The sequence below is a fragment of the Carassius gibelio genome, chromosome A10, assembly GCF_023724105.1.
Source record: "Carassius gibelio isolate Cgi1373 ecotype wild population from Czech Republic chromosome A10, carGib1.2-hapl.c, whole genome shotgun sequence".
Taxonomy (NCBI): domain Eukaryota; kingdom Metazoa; phylum Chordata; class Actinopteri; order Cypriniformes; family Cyprinidae; genus Carassius; species Carassius gibelio.
In genome coordinates, this window is record NC_068380.1 from 19,604,299 (window position 1) to 19,626,744 (window position 22,446).

General features: G+C 38.0%; 1 long non-coding RNA gene across 1 annotated transcript in view; it reads right to left on the minus strand.

Annotated features, from left to right (window-relative positions):
• LOC128021478 (uncharacterized) overlaps window positions 1-22,446 on the minus strand; it is a 90,635-nt gene that overhangs the window by 23,719 nt on the left and 44,470 nt on the right. Inside the window, exon 2 of the long non-coding RNA XR_008185564.1 lies at window positions 11,692-11,775. This is a non-coding gene — a long non-coding RNA (uncharacterized LOC128021478). The remainder of the gene's footprint in view (window positions 1-11,691; window positions 11,776-22,446) is intronic.

The following is a 22,446-nucleotide window of genomic DNA, read 5'->3' on the forward strand; positions in this document are numbered from 1 at the left end:
TATATTCTCTCAGAAATTAAACAAATAGAATTACAAAAAATAATCCAAATAACACATTATGACTGGGTCTTTAATGTTTTTTTTCAGGGTAAGGACCACTTAGGCTACTGAGACATAGAGCAGGGACCCTCGATACAAAACTGTGTCAAGCAGAGCTACATATTAAGCTTACAGCCTGATATTAATAGAAACTAAGCATATTATGATTAAGAATAAATTATGTATATTATGTTAAAGTTCCCCAATTATGGATTTTTGAAAACTACATTTCATGCAGTCTGTAATATATCTGTATGTGAATGTAAACAGTCTGCAAAGTTGTGAAGCTGAAGGTGAATCATGAATACAGTTATAAAGATTTATAGATCATAAAAAAAAAAAAACATTGAGAAAAAATCATAATGTATTTTAATGGATTTGCTGTATATTATTTTAATGGATTTGCAGAGTCATATATTTAAATTTAACCAGTTAGATGAGCATTTACATTTACCTGAACTTCAGCTACAAGTTTATAAAAAAAATTAATTTTATTGTGAGATGTACAATTAAGAATCAAATCACTGAGTATACAGTATGTAATTAGTGAGGTTTTCTAATAAAATGCAGATGTGATGTGTATGCAACGGCTCCACCATTACAAGAATGGCAATGTACAGTGAGACATTAAAGATTATTCATAAGGCATTGCTTTTACAAATAAGTAGTATCAGCAAAGTATCAGCCAGGCGGTTGCCAATAGCAGTTGTTTCAACTCGGGGAACCACGACTGATTCCTCCAGAATGGGGCCACCAGGAGGACTAAGCATATGACTTCCTTGACCCGTTTGATGACCTGAGGAAGCAGGGCAACCGGGGGAAGGTATACAAGTGCGTGCTGGGCCAATCATGAGCCAGGCATCATGCTGCTTTGAAAAGTAAATTTAGTCCTGTCAATCAATTAAAAAAATAAAATAAAATAACATTTAAATCGCACATTTCTTATTATTATTAATCGCAATTAATCCCACCTAACATTTAAGTTTTTAAATATACTTTTGTATTGCGATAATTTCACATCCGGTCTTCAAATTAATCTACGAACAACATAAAGACGGTACAGTTTTTTTATATATATATTTGTTTAATGATATCTTTTTTATGACTGTGACTGTGATTCACTGATACCATTACTAATCTCTCTAAAAATTGTCCTACCCCCTAAAATTTAACCATTGATTATAGCCATTCAACATTACACCATAATTGAGAGTTATCATTTTAAAAAATGACTTAAAAAAAAAATTACTTCTAATTTAAGTGAACTTAAAACAATCTTCACAAAAACCCATTTTAATAAATGTCATATTTACTTGTGCCCTTCAGCAGAAATATGCAGAAATTGAAATTGAAGTTATCAAACACTAAATTCTAAATTAAATATAGATGAATTCTTAAAACTATAAAAGTAATTTTTTCCTCTTTTTTTCTTTGTCCTTTGATTAATAGAGATCATGGCAGCCGATTGTTAGGTTTTTTTGGCTGCTATTTCTTTAAGAGCTGCAGCTGCATTATATGACGGGGATCTGACACACATCATATTTTCCCTAATTCTTTTTACCTTTTCTGGCCCACTTCAGGTCTTAAAGTCTCTATTAATGACCTGACGTGTTAAATTGGGTGTGTTATATGAGTGAGACAGTGCTGGGCTGCTCCAGGACAGTTTTGAAAACCATTTTGGAGACATGTTCTTAAATGTGACTCATATAAAATATATTACATGCATGCACAATTTTAAGGCAGTTTTATTTGCCTTTTTGGTAACTTCATGACTTAACTGACCATGACATTGCATGCACATAGTTTATCTCATGCTTTGATAGGAAAGGATACAAGCTACAGCTCATGCCAGCACCTTTGTGAATACAATTGAAGAGCATACCCTGCAAGCACTATACCGTTTCTGCACTCGATTGAATCACGCCTGGAACTGAAGTGAAGTGGAGCGCGCATCTGAAACGTCTCCGGCTCCCAGTCGTTCTGTGACTGAATAAATGCACTTGTTGTTGAGAGAAAATGTGAAAGAAGCAGCAGTTGTGAGTGGGGTGGTCCACCCTAGCCCCGCCTCTGCATTAATCGCATTAAGTATTTTTAACCCATTAAACTTAAAAAAAAAAAATCACCTATATTAACAAGCTAATTTTGACACCACTAGTAAATTGTAAAGGTAAACTGTAAAGGCAAGGGTGTGTGACGTGAGACCATTGTGATTTAAGCATACCACCAGGATGTGGTCCGGTCAATAAAGCTTTAAGGCTGGTATAAAGGGCCAGAGAAACTGCCATGATTTCGAGGCAATTGATGTGCAAGTGTTGCCTTAGGTCAGACAAGCAGCTGAATGCTGGATTGCCCTTGTACAGAGCTCCCCAAGCCATGTTGAATGCAGCCTGTGAGCGAACTGAAGTCAGTAAAGTCATTCTATGGTTTTTACAACCTATTCTGACAAATTAAGTATAGCTTTCCAAACCTAATGCTGGATGGAGGGTGGTTTTAGCTTTTCAACTGGCAGATTGCGGTAAGGGGGGAGGAAACTGACCGCCATGACATTAGAATGAGGAGAAATGCTCTTTAGAGTATGGGGGTCCACTATGCTTTTTAACTTTTAACAAATTTAGTTAGTCTGTAATATTGCTGTTTGAGTGAAGTTCTGCAAGATTACAAAACTCATAGTCCATTTCAAATGGAGATATATTATTTAACAGAAATCACTTTACAAAAACTATAACGAACTATTTGATTGGACTACAATGCATATTTTCTGGCATTTGTGATATCACAAATACCGATGAATGGGACGAGACCTGGTTGAGCTGCACAAGTGAAGGCAATGCAATGAGACACGCTAGTTTTCCTAAGGCAGATGAACTTAGAGTAGTTACAATCATCCGGGTTTAAAACTTGCTCAAATTGATTTGTTTTTACATAATATTTACATTGACGATCACAGCAGATGGCTATAGTAAGGGGCATGACATTTCCTGACCAGGCACAGAGTGAAGCAAGTCACAACACACACTAGCCAAGGTAAACACTTAAGCCAATCACAACACATTTCGTATTCGAGCCATTCATGCTAGACTGGGGAGAGAGGTGTTGTAATAATGTAAAATGTGGAAAACAATGTGTTTTCTGTTTCTAGAACACCCCCCGAACAAAATCAAGATTTTGTAAAGGAGCATAATAGGACCCCTTTAAAACAAAGGAAGCATATAGTTAAAATATAAAATAAAAAGGGGTTAGAAAAATAAAATTAATTAAAAGTGAAATGTTTATTTTTCTAACCCCACTGGCAGACATTTTTCTAGTTTTAAGTATAATGTCACTTAATTTGGTTACACTAATATAATTTATATGCATTTAAAAAAAGAAAAAATACTGAGGAGGAAAATATTTTTTTCCAATGAATTTAATTAAGTCTGAGCAATACTTATAGTGAAGTGTATCATAGTAAACACTAAAATCACTAAAACAATAAAGTATATCAATTCAAGTGAAGTTCTCTAAGTGCATTGTGGATCAATGAAACATAAATGGGGAGAGCAGGACAAAAAGGTCTTTTTTTTTTCGATGCAACACCCACATTTTGGAACGTCTAGGTGAATTTAGTCAAAAGCATCTGGATTTGGTTTAGATTCAATATTATCAACATGGTTTATCCATTCAGATAAACCACGTCCAGATGCTTTTCAATCACTTCACAAAGACGCCTACAATGACCTCGGTGAATGAGATATATATATGAAGGAGTAAAGGCAATATTCTCACCCACTGCACTGATTCAGGACTGAAACTGCTCACTATCTGAAACTTTACTATTAAAGTGTCATATTATAATTTGGGCATTAAATATAAAATTATGAGCAGATAATGCCATTGTGTGTATAATGTGCTAGGCCATCTATCCCCTTCAAGCGCTGTGGCAAGCGAGAAGGATGAAGCCGCTAGAAGAAGCTGCCACCCCTCACACCCCGGACCCCCAAAGGGGAGTGCGTGTGGCCACCGGACTCCACCCCTTACCTGGACCCTTCCTCCATGAACACTCCCCGACACACGAACCCAGCACCACGACGAGGACACCAGATCTCCTGTTTGTTTTGGACATTATCCCCCTTTGGACACCTTTATTTCCTTGTTTTGCTTTATTTTCTGTTAATAAAATCCTGACGTCACACCCACTGTGTCTGTCGTTTGCTCCTCCCGCCACACTGGTTGAGAATGCGGGCAAGGCAAAGCCTAGACAGCACAGTTGGAGTTCAGAGCTGATAACTCAGAGACAGAGACTCCCGACATTACCCCCCAAGGATATATATAAATATCCTTGGGAGATTGTCGGTTTCACAGGACCTCCATAGGCCTAACTTGAGAACTCTTGCCCTCTGTAGATCCTTCTTATTGTATAAAAGGCATTGGAAAAGACAGCCCCGAATTATACCTGTGATCTTACCAAACCATATACAACCTCTAGGTCATTATTTTATCTGTCCCTCATTCTTGCTATAAATCCAAAGGTAACAGAGCTTTCGCTGTTGCTGCCCCTAAAATCTGGAAACATTTTACCAGTTTATTTTCAGGGCATCTTCATCGCTGTATCAAACTTAAATCAACTTAAGTTTAAATCAAACTTAAAGACTCATTTTTATACCCTTACATTTGAGTGATGCTGTGTAAGGTACTTTTGATGTATGTTTTAGTATATATAGATTCTGATTTTATATTTGGTTTGATTAGATTTTTTTCCCCATTTAAATTTTGATCTCTGTTGATTCTTAAGTAATATTTTGGGTGAATTGGACATATGGCAGGGTTTGACATTGCGGCGTCCGGCGGGCTTGAAAGCGGAGAGCACGGTGATTCAGCACAGATTACCTGGACGGATAGGATGACTGGAGATAGCAGTAGGGAAGTGGCTTTTAGTGCTGGAAGAAATCCCCAAGTACAGGAAAGCACAGGAGGAGATGGATGGTCGCAGCCATTGGTCAGTTATGTGGAGGGTGCTGGCACGGGGTGAGTTGGAGAAGCTCTGTGTGTTTCAGTAGAGTCTAGATGATTTTTTTATATTGTAATTTATTTCTTCACCCTCTGAATTACAACCATTTAAATAAAGGACCAGATGAATCAACTCGATTAAGGGAAAATAAAACATTGTTAGATCACAGCAGATTGTGTTCTCATCCAACCCCAACTGAAAGAAGGCACTGAGTGCTGCGTCATTCCAACTCACCCAGTAAGACATATTAAGGAATTCCTCCACTTGTTCCTCGTGACAGCCCCTCCTTGGCTGATTCCTCTGAGGAGGATCTACTGACTCAGAGACAGGGCATTGTTTGGCTCTCGCATCCAGACCTTTGGAAACTCCATATCTGGTCCCTGGATGGGACACGGACGTTCTAGGTGACCTAGTTCAGGAGGTAGTGAATGCCATCACTTCGGCATGATCACCATCTATGAGACAAGCTTACGCCTTCAAGTGGAAAGCATGACCTCATCATCAGGTTCCTTAGAGGGGCCAGGAGGTTAAATCATTCCCAGTCCACCTCTATACCCTCTTGGGACCTGACTCTAGTGCTTAAATCACTACAGCAAGACTCATTCGAGCCTTTCCATTCAGTTGAGCTAAAGTTTCTTTATGCTCCTGCTTGCACTAGCCTCCATCAAGAGTATAGAGGACCTGCATGCATTTTTGGTCAACGATTCGCGTCTAGAGCTTGTAGAGTCTGCTGACTCTCAGGTAATCCTGAGGCCCCGGCTACGTGCCCAAGGTTCCCACTACCCCTAACACCTTTGCTAGGTTCTATAGCCTTCGTGTAGAGCCGGTTTTCCTCCTGTGTTCTCACCTCAAACAGGTAGTGGCAGAGTGTCCATACTATAGACCCTGTTGAGCTGTACCCTTTCACACACCATTTCAGAAGCTCTAAGCTTAGAACGGTGTTCGCGTAGAACATCAGATAACCAAGGGGCAGAAGGGGTGTTACGGGCTGGCCTGGAAGATAAGGGGCAAACAGTGTCTAAACAAGATGTAAGAGTGGAGCAGAAAGTATCAGTAGCACTGTTTGCGTCCAAAGATGCAAACAGTTTAGGGGAAGGAAGTGAAGATGAAACAATTGCAGATAGCCGGGAGGGCGAAAGTGTGCGTAGGTTAATTCGAAAGATGACATGTGGAGGGGTAAGTGATGTGTCAGGGATCATGTTGAGGTTAAGAGTGAGGACGAAGTGATCCGACGTGTGCAGTGGAGTAACCAGAACATGATCAGTAGAGCAGTGTCGTGTATAAATAAGGTCCAGTTGGTTGCCTGATTTGTGAGTAGCAGTAGTTGACACTCGTTTGAGATCAAAAGAAGCAAGCAGAGTGTGGAAATCAGCAAACAGAGGTTTATCTAGATGAATGTTGAAATCTCCAAGCATAACTAGGGGCGTACCATCCTCAGAAAAGGTTGAGAGCAACACATCTAATTCATCCAAAAAGTTACCCAGTGGTCCTGGGGGTCGATAGACAACTACAAAATGTATTTTAAAAGGGTAAGTAACAGTAACTGAATGAGATTCAAAGGAGCTGTTGATACCCAAAGATGGTAAAGGATTAAATTTCCAACCTCCACCTCTTCCAGTCGAACGGGGAGAGTGGGAAAATGAGAAATTATTGGAGAGTGCTGCAGGTGTAGCAGTGTCCTCTGGTTTGATCCAGGTCTCTGTTAGGGCCATGAGATTAAGCTTTGAATGACTAATAATAGAAGTAATGAAATTGGCTTTGTTTATAGCAGACTGGCAATTCCAGAGACCAATAGAAAAAGAAAGTATTTTAACCTGGTTAAACAAAAGTACTGAAAGTAGTGTATTAGCAGACATAGGCAAAGTGTGTAGGTTGTTAAGATTGCGCTGTCTACATTGTGTGATGCATGGTTTACGAGTGGTAATGATAGTAGGGATCTGGAAACACATAGTTATAATTGGTTATAAACAAAAGCTGAAACAGAAATGAAACAAGAAGAAGGAAAAAGAGATTAATCAAAACAATACTTATATCCCCTGTCTGTGTCCCTGCCCGGTGGAGTCGCACGGTAGAGTCGATGGTCTTTACTCTCTTCGGTCTTCAGACGAGAAGGGCTTAACTGGAGGGCTGCCGCGACCGCTGCCGCGGTATACTAATCTTTTTTAAACCCAACAAAACGGAAATTGAATTCAGCTTAACGCACTTTACTGTTTATCACAACAAAGGAATAAGCAAGCGCACAACACTGACAACATATTCGATAGAGTACGAGACCAAATGCAGCACGTCTCAACATGTCTCAGTATATATATATATATATATATATTAGTGCTGTCAAAATTAGCGCGTTAACGCATTCGATTAATTTGAAATATTTAACGCGTTAAAAAAAAATAACGCAATTAACGCGGTTGCAGTTTTTTTTATTTCCAGTTGTGGCCTATGTGTGTTCAACGTGCAAAGAAATATGGATAAGACCAAGGAAGGACTTTTAGACGGAAAGTTTCAGTATAAAACTCCGGATTACTCTTCAGTCTGCCACAAGAAACATTACTCTTCATTTAGTCTGCCACAAGAAACAGCAACATTAAAATCATGAACTCAAATGTCATTGTTTAAAAAAAAAAAAAAAACAATGACTGTAACAGTGCGTAAATCAGACCTTTCTGTAACGCTAACGTTAATAACCTTAAACGAAAATAACAAAATAATTGTGTAGCGGAGTATTTTTTGTACACAGTGCCGCGAACTGTCAATCACTCCTGTACGCGTGCATCACTGTCCTCGCAGCTGCAGCAACTTGCGCTCTCTCTCTTCATCAAGCTTTAAAACAATAAGGGGACAAAAGGATCATATTGTCTTTGTGCATAGGCTATAGATTAATTAGATAAATGAATATCTAAATTTGTGCCTTGCCGTCTACGGTATTTTTTTAGAACTTAGAAAAAAGATGCTGCAGCCAATGAACAGCCAGCGGGGGCTGGCTGCAGGACGACTCAACCTCCGCAGACAGTTTTTAATGTTTATCAGACAATAAATACTCAAGATTTTGCTTTAGTATAACTCACAACGAGTTTCACACACTTTCTCCGGCCACGTTGAGTTGTTGACACTTAACAGTGGGAAAAGCGACACATGCGCTATTCACTTGTATAACTTAAGGGTGAATGGGTAATGTAGTTTCTGCTCTGGGTGGGATGAATTAGGAAGCTTGCATTGTGAAGGGCGCTCTGAAAATCGGCAGTGCAGGTAAAAGATTAAAACCTCTATTAAAACAGATGTCCAACTGAGCATACCGGTACGCTACAAACACGTTCTGGGCGCACGGAGAGGTGGCGGTACGCTCAAGAGCTATATTTGGAAGTGGCGGTACTGAGTACCAGTGCGTACTGGCCCCCTTAAAGCACTGGCAATGACTATACTTTGGAATTTTTTTGCAGTCCACTTAGAATTCAACATGGAAATCATTTTTGTTTTTTATTGGCATTGATTGTTTTGAAATTCAAATGGTACTTACATGCCTGTGTTTTTATTTCTGTAATAAATATGGCTTTCAAGCCAACAGTTAATTTGGAGGATATTGATGGTTTATTGCAGGTATGTTGTTTACATGAGAAAATCTGTGTTACAAGTTAAACAAAAATTCCAATAAACAATCATATTTTGAATTTAAATAGTTTCTTTGTCTTGAGTTTACATTAATTATTTACATTTTACATTTACATATCCAAAAAGTTTCAGTCTTTTAATTGCGATTAATCGCGATTAATTTTAAAAAATAGTGCGATTAATTAGTTAATTTTTTTTAATCGATTGACAGCACTAATATATATATATATATATATATATATATATATATATATATATATATATATATATATATATATATATATATATTATATTATATTATATTTTATTATTATTATTATATATTTTTTTAATATTATAAGCCTCAATTCAAACTATCCAACAATACTGCACATCGCTAATTGTAACAATCACGAATGCTTGACTGCCTGGTAAATACGTGCCGAATGAAGCAAATTTATCATTTACATGATGGATGATCTTGCTGCTGAAACAACAGCCAGGCACGTCAGTGATGTAATCAATCCAGCAGAGTACCAGTGATTATATCATCATCAAATAATGAACATTGTGGTCATTAATTGTACACTGCAATCCATGGAGGCGCAAGAGAGGATGGCAGAGAATCTGTTTCATTAAATCGTTCCATAGAAACTGATGGTGGCTTAGTCAATTCCAGACAAAGCATGCTGGGAAATCCTCAGTGCTACACCGTGAATTGCAATAGGTCAGAGATTAGCATGTTGACTGGCGACAAGTGTCAGATTTGTGGCCTAATAATAACAGACTATGAGAATCATCTGAGTGGGCAGCGGTCAGACTGCTGAAGCCATAACAAGATTGGAGATGAAATCTGGCTCTGTGCCGCGTTCTGTGACAGACCCTTGGCCCCAGCTCTGAGAAGGGCGTCCAGGGTCTAGATCACCGCATAACGTGTCAATCATTCTCAGCTATCATTGTTTCCACAAGCATGCAGCGATGCTTCACCATGAGTGACTCTTTGGCAGTGAGTGTGTGTGGCATGATGAGAATATATATACAGTGTATTATATGCAGACTGATGACTACATATTCCAGTATTCACAATTTTTCAGCTGTCCATTCAGGATTAACATTTATTTATTTAGATTTATAACAATATATGGATAGTTGACTGAGTGATTAGCTGTCTGTCTGTCTGTCCGTCTATCTATCTATCCCGAATAAGCTTCTTCAGTATGTGTACTTTAGTCACACCCTCTAGCAGTGTTAATTTCGTTGACTAAATATTTTCGTCATTATTTTCGTCACGAATATATTTTTGCGGACGAAAACGAAACGAAAACTAAAAAAGAAGGCACTGATGGAGACTAAAACTATGACTAAATTGATTGACATTATCGTCAACGAATAAAGGACGAGACGAAAATAGACTGTGACGAAAATCAAATCAGCAGACGGGAGAGATGCGAGGAATGAACAAAAGAACCGGCAAAACATAACAGGCGAGACTGCATGAGAGAAGAGAACCAATCCGAGCCTGACTTATTGAGACGTGAAGCGAAGGTTTTCAGTTTTTAAATGAGCTCCCGCGAAGTCGACATTCGAAGAGGTAATGTCTAAAAGAGCGACAAAATGTCCACAGGTCACTTCACGTTTGACGACGAGCAAAACAAAACAAAGCGTAAAGCACGCGGAGCGCTCATTTGTGGCAAGAACACAACCAATTTGAAAAGACATTTACAGACGAGCCACCCGGACATTTTCTCAAATATAATTTCACAACGATGTTCTTTTGTTTATTGAGCTAAGCAAAATTGGAAGACTGCAGTGCATAGATGTTGTAGCATTAAATATTACGAACTGAAAAGTACTGTAAAATAGCCCCTTCTTCAAGTTAGATGAGAGCACAATACTAATACGTAATATTATGATACATACATTTGATTAATACTAATGTTTAGTATATTTTATAATGTTCTACTTGTTGACAATATCACAAATGTTTCTATATTAGTCATGTAAAACGTGAATGTTCACATCCTATCATTATAAATACTAATCTAGCAATATTGTAGTATTTAAAACATACAATATTGCTAGACAAATGAATACCTTATAAAATCTTGTTACTTTTTTTATCCACCCAACTTATTAAATAGTTACTTTAAATGTATTAACTTATTGTTCAGCTCAGCTGTAAGCTTTAAGGTCCTGGACCTAACTTTATTTTTCTTTTATTGATGGTCAATTGGCAGCTAGTTATTGTTTACATTATCACGACAGTGTTTGTTGCTGCATAAAAGCTTTTGAATCGAAATAAAGACACAGTTGTGTTGAAATAAAGTTGAATTTGTGTTTTATATATTTTGGTTAAGTTTGTTTCCTATACCAGCTGTAGAAAATTGTCTAGTAAATCTGTAATTGATTTTAGTCTTATTTTAGTCGACTAAAATACCAAGCAATTTTAGTCGACTAAAATACCAAGCAATTTTAGTCGACTAAAATAAGACTAAAATTAAAACAAATCAGATGACTAAAACTAAAAAGAATTATAGTCAAAAGACTAAGACTAAAACTAAATAAAAATTTCGTGTCAAAATTAACACTGCCCTCTAGCATAACTGTGAGTTTACATCCACAGCAGTGTTTTAAGAAGAGCACACAACAGTAATCACCCAGAGAGTAATATTGCTCATGAATAGTTCATCAGCCTCTGATGAGTCATGCCCACATTTCCCAAAATATTTAAAGCATTTTTGTACTATTGAGTAAAGAGTCATCAGAGAGCTTAATCTGCAAGCAATGTGTCTAAAACACCTCTATAGTTTTACTTGAGGCCACAAGTCATTTTAACATCCATTCTGGAACCATTTGCACAGCTGACATGCAACACTGAACCATAGACAATACCACAAGTTACTGAGCAGAGGGCAATAAAAAATGAAGGGAGAATCTTTCCCTGCCTCCTTCTTATTGTTCTCCATGGAAACAAGATGAGTAGCAACACCTCCTCTATGTGGGGAAATGGGCTCATTGCTGATTTTCCCTCACTTCTCCTCTATGATTGCAATATCAGATCAGATGCATTCTCTTACCATGCCATTCCATCGAACAGGGGAAGGAGACCTCAAAGAGGTTGTCATATTTTGCCAGGAGTCTTCTCATTATGGATGCCAGACCTGCGGGAAAGAAAAGAGAGTGAACAATATAAAAAGGTTAAGCTGGGAGGAACTGACTTCAATTTTCCACCAATATTGCTTGGGTTATATCCAGCCTGGTTTCATTACAGATGCCACCAAAGCACCTTTCATGACTAGGAGGAGCATTCATTTTGATTTTCAGCCAAACAAAACTAGACTCACACACTACCAAAACCAAAATGGATGGTTTGCGTATCTCTTGATAAATGAAATGACAACATGTATTGTTTCAGAAAGCAGCAACCTTTTGACTGCTCAAGTCAGTGAATTGCATTTGTCCTTCAAGAGTGATTTATGATTTCAAGACATGCTGGTGAATACAAGCTTGTTTTTCCCAGGAAAACAACAGCTGTCTTGGTAATTAAAAAAAAAATAATGACAGTAAAATCAAGGCTCAGATTTAATAAGCTTTGACAGTGGAACAGCTGAGCCAAAAAAACAGCATCAGACTTCTTGGTTCAACAAGTTAAACGAAACCCAGGTTTGAAAATATAAATTCTCAAGATGTTGCTTTTTGGTAGTCGCACCTTCATGGCATGATGTGGTTTATTAGTCACAGATCTCAACCCGAAGGATACAGGTTCAAACCTTTTGAAAAGCGCTGATCATTTTTGTTATTTTTGGTTGTGACCAGAGACCAGCGATGCAGAGCATAGATGGAATCACATAATCCAGACACAAAAACTGAAAATTTCACAGAATTTGGCAAATTTGGGGTGAAAGAAATATAAAACTAGAGCTGTACACTTAACCAAATTGTAATATGGTGAGTCTGTCATGCTATTGTCTGTTAATATTAAAGCATAAAAATACTAATATTTGTATGTCTCTATGTGAATGAATTATGTTTTTGTCAGTTATTCTAAGATTTTCTTAAATTTAACTTGAAATTGAGACACAAATTTATTACTATTTTTAAAGTAGCCAATATGGTTTAGTCGATAAGATTGAGGAAATTTCTGAGACCAAATCTGAGTATTATGGTGTGCTTGTTGTTGAATTTACTTGCGGTGCAGCTTTGGAAGTGCTGCGTCCCATTTTGCCGAACACATAGGTCTCGTCTAAAAGACACATACATGTTCCATTTTGTTAAAAAGCACTTTTTTAAAGCTAAAACTATATTGTATTTGTCTCATTTGCAGAATTTAGCCAAATTAACTGGGTGGATTACACAGAAGTACTCAAAACAACGATGTCTCAGATTGGACTTTCGGTCTCCGAGCTCTTCCCTGCGCCTCATGTGGAAGATACATCAGTCACTGAGTCGCCCACGCTGCCAGAGCCACCAGTGAAGCTATTAACTCAGTCTCCATCAGCCATTCCTGTTCCTCTTGTGGACACTGCTGCTCCCATGTCTGTCGCTGAGCCCCCGCATTGATCCATCTAATCCTATGCAGCCGGGTATGAGACATTTAACTTCCATCATTGATGTCCACCCACCTGAGGTCCAGCACTACGCAGTAGAGCACATTGTGAAGAATGAGGAGAGTGCAGTACATCATCAGAGGCTCAGAGTTTTCTCAGGTAGGCTTCCCCGACCCACTCATGAGGCTGACTATGACACCTGGCTTTCGGGATTAGATCTGCTGTTGAAGGATCTATCTTCGTCCGACCTCCGTCGCTCTAGGAGGATAGTGGAGAGGCTCCTTCCTCCAGCAGCAGACATAATCAAGCAATTGAGTTCTAGCACACTGCCTACAGTGTATCTAGACCCTCTTGACTCTACATATGCTACTGTTCATGATGGGGACAAACTGTTGGCTAGATTCATGGACACATTTCAGGATACCCGTGAGAAACCATCTGCCTACCTCCAATGGCTCCAGGTTGACCTGAATTCCACCATGAAAAGGGGAGGAGTCATAGGATCTGAAGTAAATCGGCATTTGTTGAATAAGTTTTGTCATGGATGCTGGAACAATTCTTTGATTGCTGAGCTCCAGCTAAAACAAACCCAGAAGCTAAAACAAACCCTGAAGATAAGCCCGCAGTTCCCGCTTTGGTTAACATCCCTCAGCAACTGGCTCAAAAACTAGTTGACGTCCAGCGACAGTTAGCCATGATAACGGCCAGGCCGAGAATGAACCCAATTCTTGGTTGATCGTAAAATTAAACAGTTAACTAGCAACCAACAAAACGCTTTCAACTCCGTCCATTTAAACTGAGTCCAGTCCCTGTTGTGGGACAGACAGGGGCCAGAGGGGACCAAATCCATCCCAAAGAAAAAAAAGAGGCTTGTCGAGTGTGCAGAAATGTCATAGCCCAAGATAAAGAATGCAACCATACAACTTCCAAAGGGCCTGTTGGGTTCAAAATGTTCTGCAGTTGTCCAGATTGCTGGACAGAATTACCCCTGCCTTTTGAATACAGGCTTGCAGGTCACCACGATTCCAGTCTCTTTTTCACAATCAGAGTCTCAGCGATCACCCTGTGAAGCCACTTTACGACTTACTCCAGGTAGAGGGTGCTGTCGGTCAGTCAGTACCATACCTGGGGTATGTAGAGATGACCATAGGTTTACACAAAGAGTTCTTGGGAGAGGAATTTGATGTTCTGAGGGTTCTTCAATTGTGCTTATTGGCATGAATACTCTGGAGCCTTTATACGAGTGATATACCAGCAGTGATATCTCATATTTTCAACATACAGCCCAAGGGTACTGTGCAGTCTTAAGACTCCTATAACTGAAGCACCAACAAAGCCAGCTGGGTTGAGTAGGATCCGTGAAGTTGTTGAGTCAGACACCAGTCCTGATTCCTTCTGGTCAGACCATTGTTCTAGAAGGCTATGCCAGAATAAGCAGTCCAACTACAGTTCAGTGGGCTGTAATTGAACACCCTATATCCCTTCTTCCTGTCGGGCTATGCGTCCAGAGTTGTGTCATCACATTTCCGACTCGTTCTCCTTATAAGGTTCCTGTTCTCGTTACAGGATGTTCTCATTCCACCAATGACAGTAATTGCTGATATTGGTACATCACCTACCATCCTGGCTCAGCACAGCATAAACATTTCTCTAGTTCAAGAAGGTTCCCAAAGAGACACTTTGGAGTTAAATTTTGGTGAATCGCCTATCCCACCAGAATGGAGGAGCAAGTAACATCCAAGCTCAACCAAATGCCTGAAGTGTTTTCTCACCACAACCTTGATTTCGGTTGTACGGACCAGGTAAAACCCCATATCAAGCTCCACAATGAAACCTCTTTCAAGCTTCACACTAGGCCGATCCTTCCCAGTGACATTGAAGCTGTTCGAAGTCATTTGCGGGATCTGCTTGAAGCTGACATAATTTGGGAGTCCGAGTCATCATTTGCCTCCTCAGTTGTGGTGGTCCGGAAGTGGAATGGCGATGTTAGTTTGTGCATCGACTATCGTAAATTAAATTTACAAACTGTGAAAGCCGCCTATGCCCTGCCAAACCTTGAAGAGTAATTTTCAGCATTTATGGGCTCCAGATGGTTCATGGTTCTGGATCTTAAGTCTGGATATTATCAGATTCAAATGAGTCAAGCCAATAAGGCTAAAACTACGTTTGTCACACCGCTGGGTATCTTGGAATGGAATCAGACGCCACAAGGCATTACGAATGCTCCAAGTACATTCCAGAGACTTATGGAGAAGTGTATGGGTGATTTAGATCTCAAGGAAGGCCTTGTATTTTTAGATGACATCATTATCTTCTCTGACACCTTAGAGTATGAAACCACATGAAAACACCTTTTGTTTGGTCAGATAAGGAAGTGTGTGTTAACTAAGCAATAATGAGTTACATGCATTTAAATTAAGCCTCGTGGTCTGAAAAAGTCTGAAAGAGTTGGCCAAAAACTGCTGAGAGCCGAAGCACTTACTCAGGGAAATGTTTGGTTTGTCAGCCGATAAAATAGATTACATGCTATACTGGAAGTCTGTGATCCTTAGGCAGACTCCTTGACTGGAACAATGGGAGAGCGTCACAGCTCACAGACAATTCAACACAATTTCACAATCTCCATGTTAAACAAGAGCTGATGAGGCCTATTTTCAGTTGCATTTGCATGTTTACGTGCATATATCAGAAATAGTGAGCAAATGGTCTTTGTGTAAATGATCAAATATCTGAAAGATTTTCAACAGGGACTGGCTCAGTTATCAAATGTAGGCCGACTGACACTGACAGGAGATTGTTGAATGCAATGGTCAGTATAGTTTATCTATGAACTGTCACTTTGGTGTGTCATTGATCAAGACATTTATTGGCTTTCACATTTGAAATAGTTATTTTCTTGAAAAAAAGATTAATAATTGTGAGAACATGTTAACTCAATGTAATGATTTCAGACACTTAAATGCATATTTAGTGCAAATAAATGTAAATGTATTAGAGTTAAAAATGTATAATAAATGCAATTAGCTGAACTTTAGAGTTTAAAATGTACTTTAACCTGTTAGCTGTCAGACATTTTGTTACCACGGAAATGGTACTTTAAATCCTGTCAGAAGCTCCTCACCCTAGTGGGCAGTGTAACGTTTAATATTACAAATTTTACAATAATATTTTGTAATCAAAACGTTTTCTAATCTTGACAAAACATATCGTTCAAAAGGTGTGAGTCCCAGTTTTCCATATTCTGTGACTATTTTGTGCTGGAAGTAATATTGTGATAGAACTGCACATTGTTTTCAACAGAAATGTATTAATATAATTCAGAGTTTGGGTGTCAACCAGTGGCTATTTTTGGTATAGCACCTAGATAGATTTCCCAGGACCCTCAATTTTTGTGATATTGACTCCAAATTTGAAACATAACTTTGTTAAACATACGGCTTTGATTTTATAACAATTTCAGATTCCAATTTTTGTTTAATAGTTATTTCATTATTATTATTATTATTATTATTATTATTGTAAAGTATGTTTTCTTTACAGTAAACTCAAACTTCTGTAACTTTACACTTTGATTTTTTAAAATGCTTTCACTTCAGCGATAATCTGCTTGTCTTCTTTAAAAAAAGGCCAACTTTCAAAGTGGTTGTGAGTTACAAACAAGTTCGGATTTTCATTTCTGTATGCTCAAAAAAGGGTGAGTGACAGTTAATAGTTTAAAGATAAGTTTACATTCAGTACAATTAAGCACACTTCTTATATTTAGGATATTATTATGATATCAGTTATTTCAGTTTTTTTTTTTTTTTTAGTAACCTTAATTATAAATGAAAGCATGTGGTTAGTCATTTCTGTCATACATATTGACCAGAATGTGGATCAGGTTTTTTGCTAATTCAGTTAACACATTTGTCATCACTTCATATTTCCTTCAGATGCTGAAACCAAACACAGTTTGTGAAAGCATCCTTTAGATCATCATTGGTCTGTTGCAAGCATTCTAGCACAATGTATACATTTGGCACTGCGATTCGAAGCTGTATATTCAGGAAATTGGATTAGTGCTCAGTTTATTATCTCCGCAAACATAAAAGGAAATAAATTCTCCAAAGAAAGAAGATGCCACAATAGCATCAACGTGTCATCAAGCAGTCAAACTACAACTCAAACCGGCGCTTTATCACAAAAACAAACAACAGCCCTCGAGTCTCAAAGCGTCAGAATGTCGACTGGATGATGGCCTCTATAATTGGCAGGCTCAAAGCGGGTTGTGATCTAGTGTGGCTCCCCACTGCTCATTCTTACAACGGCTGACCTGCTGGGTAATTTCCCTGACGTTTATTTACATACTGGATTAAGTCTGTCAGAACTAAGCCTGTGAGCGTGAGAGACGTGTATCCAAGAAGTGAATGTTTATCTGGTGTCACAGCTTCACTTTGAAAGCCTCTCCTTTACTTTTTCTGGCACTGACAGGGCAACTTTAATAACAACTGAGAAGTGCAGAGGTATGTATGAGTGTGTGTCTATGTGTGTGTCAAGTTTGACATGGGAAAAGGGCACTGGCTATGTGACAAGAAGACGTGAGGTTTTAAGAAGATATTTTGTCAAAGCAGTCATGAGGAAGAGATACAGCAAGGTGCTTTAAAGGTTCAGACAGAAATGTTCAGCACAGACGGCAAACCAAAGGGAGTTTATAAATGTGAGCTCTCTCCTGCGGCTCTTTTCGTGACTGACAGAATTTACAGCATAAAAATAAATTTGACTGTGAGGGGGAAAACATCCTCATAATTCAGTCCAAATGGAATGACTATAAAGTCAGAGCAAAGGGTAAAAGTAACATAATAAATTTAGCTGAAGTGTGATATCTTTTGCTTTTTTTGTGCTTTTGAGATTTATATATACATATACTGCAGAACAATATGTGACCAATTTCCAGCTCAAAGTATATATATATATATATATATATATATATATATATATATATATATATATATATATATATATATATATATATATATAATATAAATGGCAAGTAGCAATGCTTTTTTTTGTGCTTTTGATATATATATATACATATACTGCAGAACAATATGTGACCAATTTCCAGCTCAAAGTATATATATATATATATATATATATATATATATATATATATATATATATATATATATATATATATATATATATATATATATATATATATATATATATATATATATATATATATATATAATATAAATGGCAAGTAAATAAATAAGTGAATAAATAAAATTAATTTCATGATCATGAAATTAAGTCATTAAGTCATATATATAGCATGTTTGCAAGTATGCAAACATGACTACTTAGCTACAGTAACACATTCAATCGCACACTCATGTTGCTTTTATATACTTTTCGCAGATGAAAGCAAAGATGTACAGATTTAAAATAAAATGATGAGTAAATTATGCCAGAAATGTACCTTTTGGTTATACCACCCATTTAAATGTGTGATCTATGAAGTGACATCATTGCATTTTGTATTTTATGGACACCAAGTTTGACTAAGTGACCCAGTAAACGTAACACATTTGTGATTCAAAATATTATTTTCTAACTCACAATCACTCAGTTCTCCAGCATGACAGACTTTCAGAGTCATCTTCTGTGTGCCTGTGAGCTTTGCACACTTAAACGTTTGGCTCATTCATCAATGCAAATGCATTCAATCTTCAACAGATTAGTTGGATGGATTCCGTGGACTGTAATTTTCAGCTCATTCTGCAGCAGGATTCAAAGATTCCACAAAACCAGCTTTCTGTTCAAGTTATTTTTTCATAGCTTTGTTATGTTCACATACATCTCTGGCCGACTGAATTTGCTTTTCCTGGAGGATCTGCCACTATCGGACACTATTCTTGTTGCACACAATGATTCTGTTTTGTTCCTTGGTATGGTAAAGGCAAGTTATAAAGTATTTTAAGAAAGAAATAAAAGTGGTATTCGGAAATCAGAAATATGCAGAGGACCAACAAACCTATCTGTTGACCAGAAAGCACCATTCTTGTCAAAGAATGCACCATAGCTAGCAATAGTAACTTGGGGGACCGGATCTATGCAAAGGGTCAAATCATCACCACTTCTTAAAAATTAATTAATGCCCAGGCGAACATTTTTAAATTGCAACATAATTTTTTTGTATTGTTAATGTTACCATTGACTTCAGTTGACCACCCTACTGTACATATCTAAGTGTCCAAACAGGATAGGTAGCAGTGATGCGCGGGTCAATGTATTAATAACCCGCACCCGACCTATGTTTTCAACTATCCTGCCCGCAACTCGGACCGCAAAAAAAGAAAAAGAAAATATTGTACCCGACCTGCTTCCTGACCCAATTTTTTTTTAAGTAGTGAATGCTCATCATAGCGTCATTGGGCCATAGACGTAGGAACTAGGCAAACAAAAAAAAATCCTTAATATATTCTAATTTTGTCAAGAATTATAAAAAAAAAAAAACGTCAATAAGCTCATAATTTGTCCTAAAATAGTCTAGTCTGGCTATGTCTATTTTGATGTTTTTGTTCAGCAGACAGTGTAGTTCGGGTTTGTTCCGATCAGAGCTCGTGAGCAGAGAGCGCATTTCTCCATATATTATGCTCAGCTCGCTCATTCGTCTCGCTCAACACAGAATGGCCTGCTGGTTCGAAAATATGCAAGGAGACTTTCAATTGTTAAGTAATAAACTGGTGTTTTCCGTGTTGCTGTTAAGATGAAGTTGACGATGCGGACTCGTCATGAATGCCAGAGAGAAATGCACGTTTCATATGGATTACATAATCAGAGAGTAATAATTTCGTATTAAAGTTGACATTTCAAGCTTTCTGTAATATATAGCCTATATTTCTCAAATCTGTGAGGCACAAGCTGAGTTTCGGCGCCCTCCAGTTCACATGCAATGCAAGTGATCGTGCCGGCGCCTCATTACATTGTCTGCTATATATTTGCTTCTTATTTATAAAATACAGGCAATTGATTGATAAAACATTGATCAAAAGTAGAATACAATTTATTCAAAGCGAAAATATGTTTTATCTTCTATAAAACAAAATTTAATGAAGTCGTCATGTTTTACCAAAAACAGTGTCTTCACCTTTTCTCTTGCCGCCTCCATCTCTACCTGCAGAGTGAGCTCGTGCATCATCTTCGCGCCAGTTATTCAGCCAATAAAGTGTAGGCCTATGTATTTCAAAACTGTGTCTAGTACTATATTAATTACAAAGGTTTAATTGGCATCTTTATTTCAAGCGACCCAATCGACCGCGACCCGAATAACATAAAAAATATTTTTGGATGACTCGTAACCGCGGTTGACCGCAGAAACCCGCTCATTTTGGATCAGCCTGCGCATCACTGAGAGGTAGTAACTGGTTTTTAAGATGAATTTTATTTGTGCTATAGCCAGTGCAATTGCTTTCATGTCAAAAGGTTTAGCTAAAGTGTCACCAGGCCACAAAATGTCCTTCCAAAATTCTTCAGGTTTCATTAAACGAATTCTAAACTCTAGACATGACTCAGTGCCGGCCTCAAAAGCTGATTTCTTTTCAAAACTCACCAAAAGTGCTGAATATATTGTTGATGTCTGGACACTTTCTCTCATTTCAGCCAAAGAGCTCTGAAGTCTCGCTCACGTCTCTTCAGTCACACACACTTCTGGAAGCTCAGATGTCTCGACAGCTCAACAGTGTCTGGTTTGTGCCACATATTTGTTTCACTTGACTTTATAATGTTTCTGCAATGAGGTTAAAAGCTTTGCCAATTATATTTATTACCGTTTCCAGCTTTTTTCCTCCTATAAACTTTATAGTCATCATGACAGAAGGAACTTTGTGAAACTTAATGTAAAATAAAAAGCTGTACCATCAGAATCACCAAAAACTCCTCTTCCACTGTGCAATGAGAATACTAAACAATACATGCACAGACAGACTCACATATTTAAATGGGTGGTGAAATGCTCGTTTTCACTCAATATCCTGTTAATCTTGAGTACCTATAGAGTAGTACTGCATCCTTCATAACTCCAAAATTTTTTTATAATATTTATAAGAGAAAGATAGTCTGTACCGATTTTTCCCGGAAAAACACGAGCCCCTAGAGGCGTGACGTGTGGGTGGAGTTAAAGAATCACGAGCGCCAGTAGGCTTTTGAGTTGAGAGCATGTGGAAGCTGTGACACAGATCCAGAGGCTGAAATTTAACAAGAGCAGCATCAGCAAAGGTGGAATGCTATGTGGTATGTACTGAAACTGTATATATTTGCTTAGCAGTTTTGGAAAATGACTAAGTTCCACTTTATGTCGTCTTTTTTTTTTTTTTTTTTTTAAGCTGTACATGTGGAAAGTGCAGTTTGATGACAACATCGCATGTTGTTTACTTGATGTGCTTACGGGCTGATAGCTAAGTTAACAACACAGAGATATTTGAAGCAGTTTTACTCACCGCATGTGGTTCCAACACACAATCGTGATCCTTTTCCGTTGGGACTGCATTATCCTTAAGAAATAAACGATGTGCAATCCGAAATGCAGGGAACAAACACAAACACTTGCACAACTCCGTTGATGCTCTGTAAAATAAACTCCATGCACTGGTCCCTTAATGCTGTTTCTCTTTTGGTAATCTGTGCAGGGTTGTCTTGCCCTGGCAACCAAAAACACACTTCTTTTGTGACTTTTCGCGACGCTCTCGCTCTGATCAGGCTGTGCTCAGCCTCTCAGTGCTCTGCTATACTGGAGCGATAGGACCCTTAGGACTTACATATACATATACACTTAGGACCCATATAAGGAAATTCCGCTCCATCTAACGTCACACAGAGCCATACTCGGAAAAAAAACTTTCCGAAACTTGTGACAAACCGGAAGAGGTTTTTTTGGAACAAAAATACTCCTTCAAATGTACAACTTAATTTTTGAAACTTTGTCCATGTTTAGCATGGGAATCCAACTCTTTAACAGTGTAAAAAACTCAGTATGCATAAAATAGCATTTCACCCCCCCTTTAACATCTACTAGAAGTGTATCATCATCCAACCATCCAATAATTCAACTTAGACGGTTTGTCTAGATTGTTTAGTAGCCATGTGAATATGATAGAGAGTGATTCATGTGAACAGTTTGAGAGCCTCAGTATTGCCACATCAAGTTATTCTTCGTGTCTTTTGACTGTTTCTTTCCACTTAATGTGACACTTTAGGAAGTTAATAAAGTGGGAAGTTACAGTTTAACAAAATCTTTATCTTGTT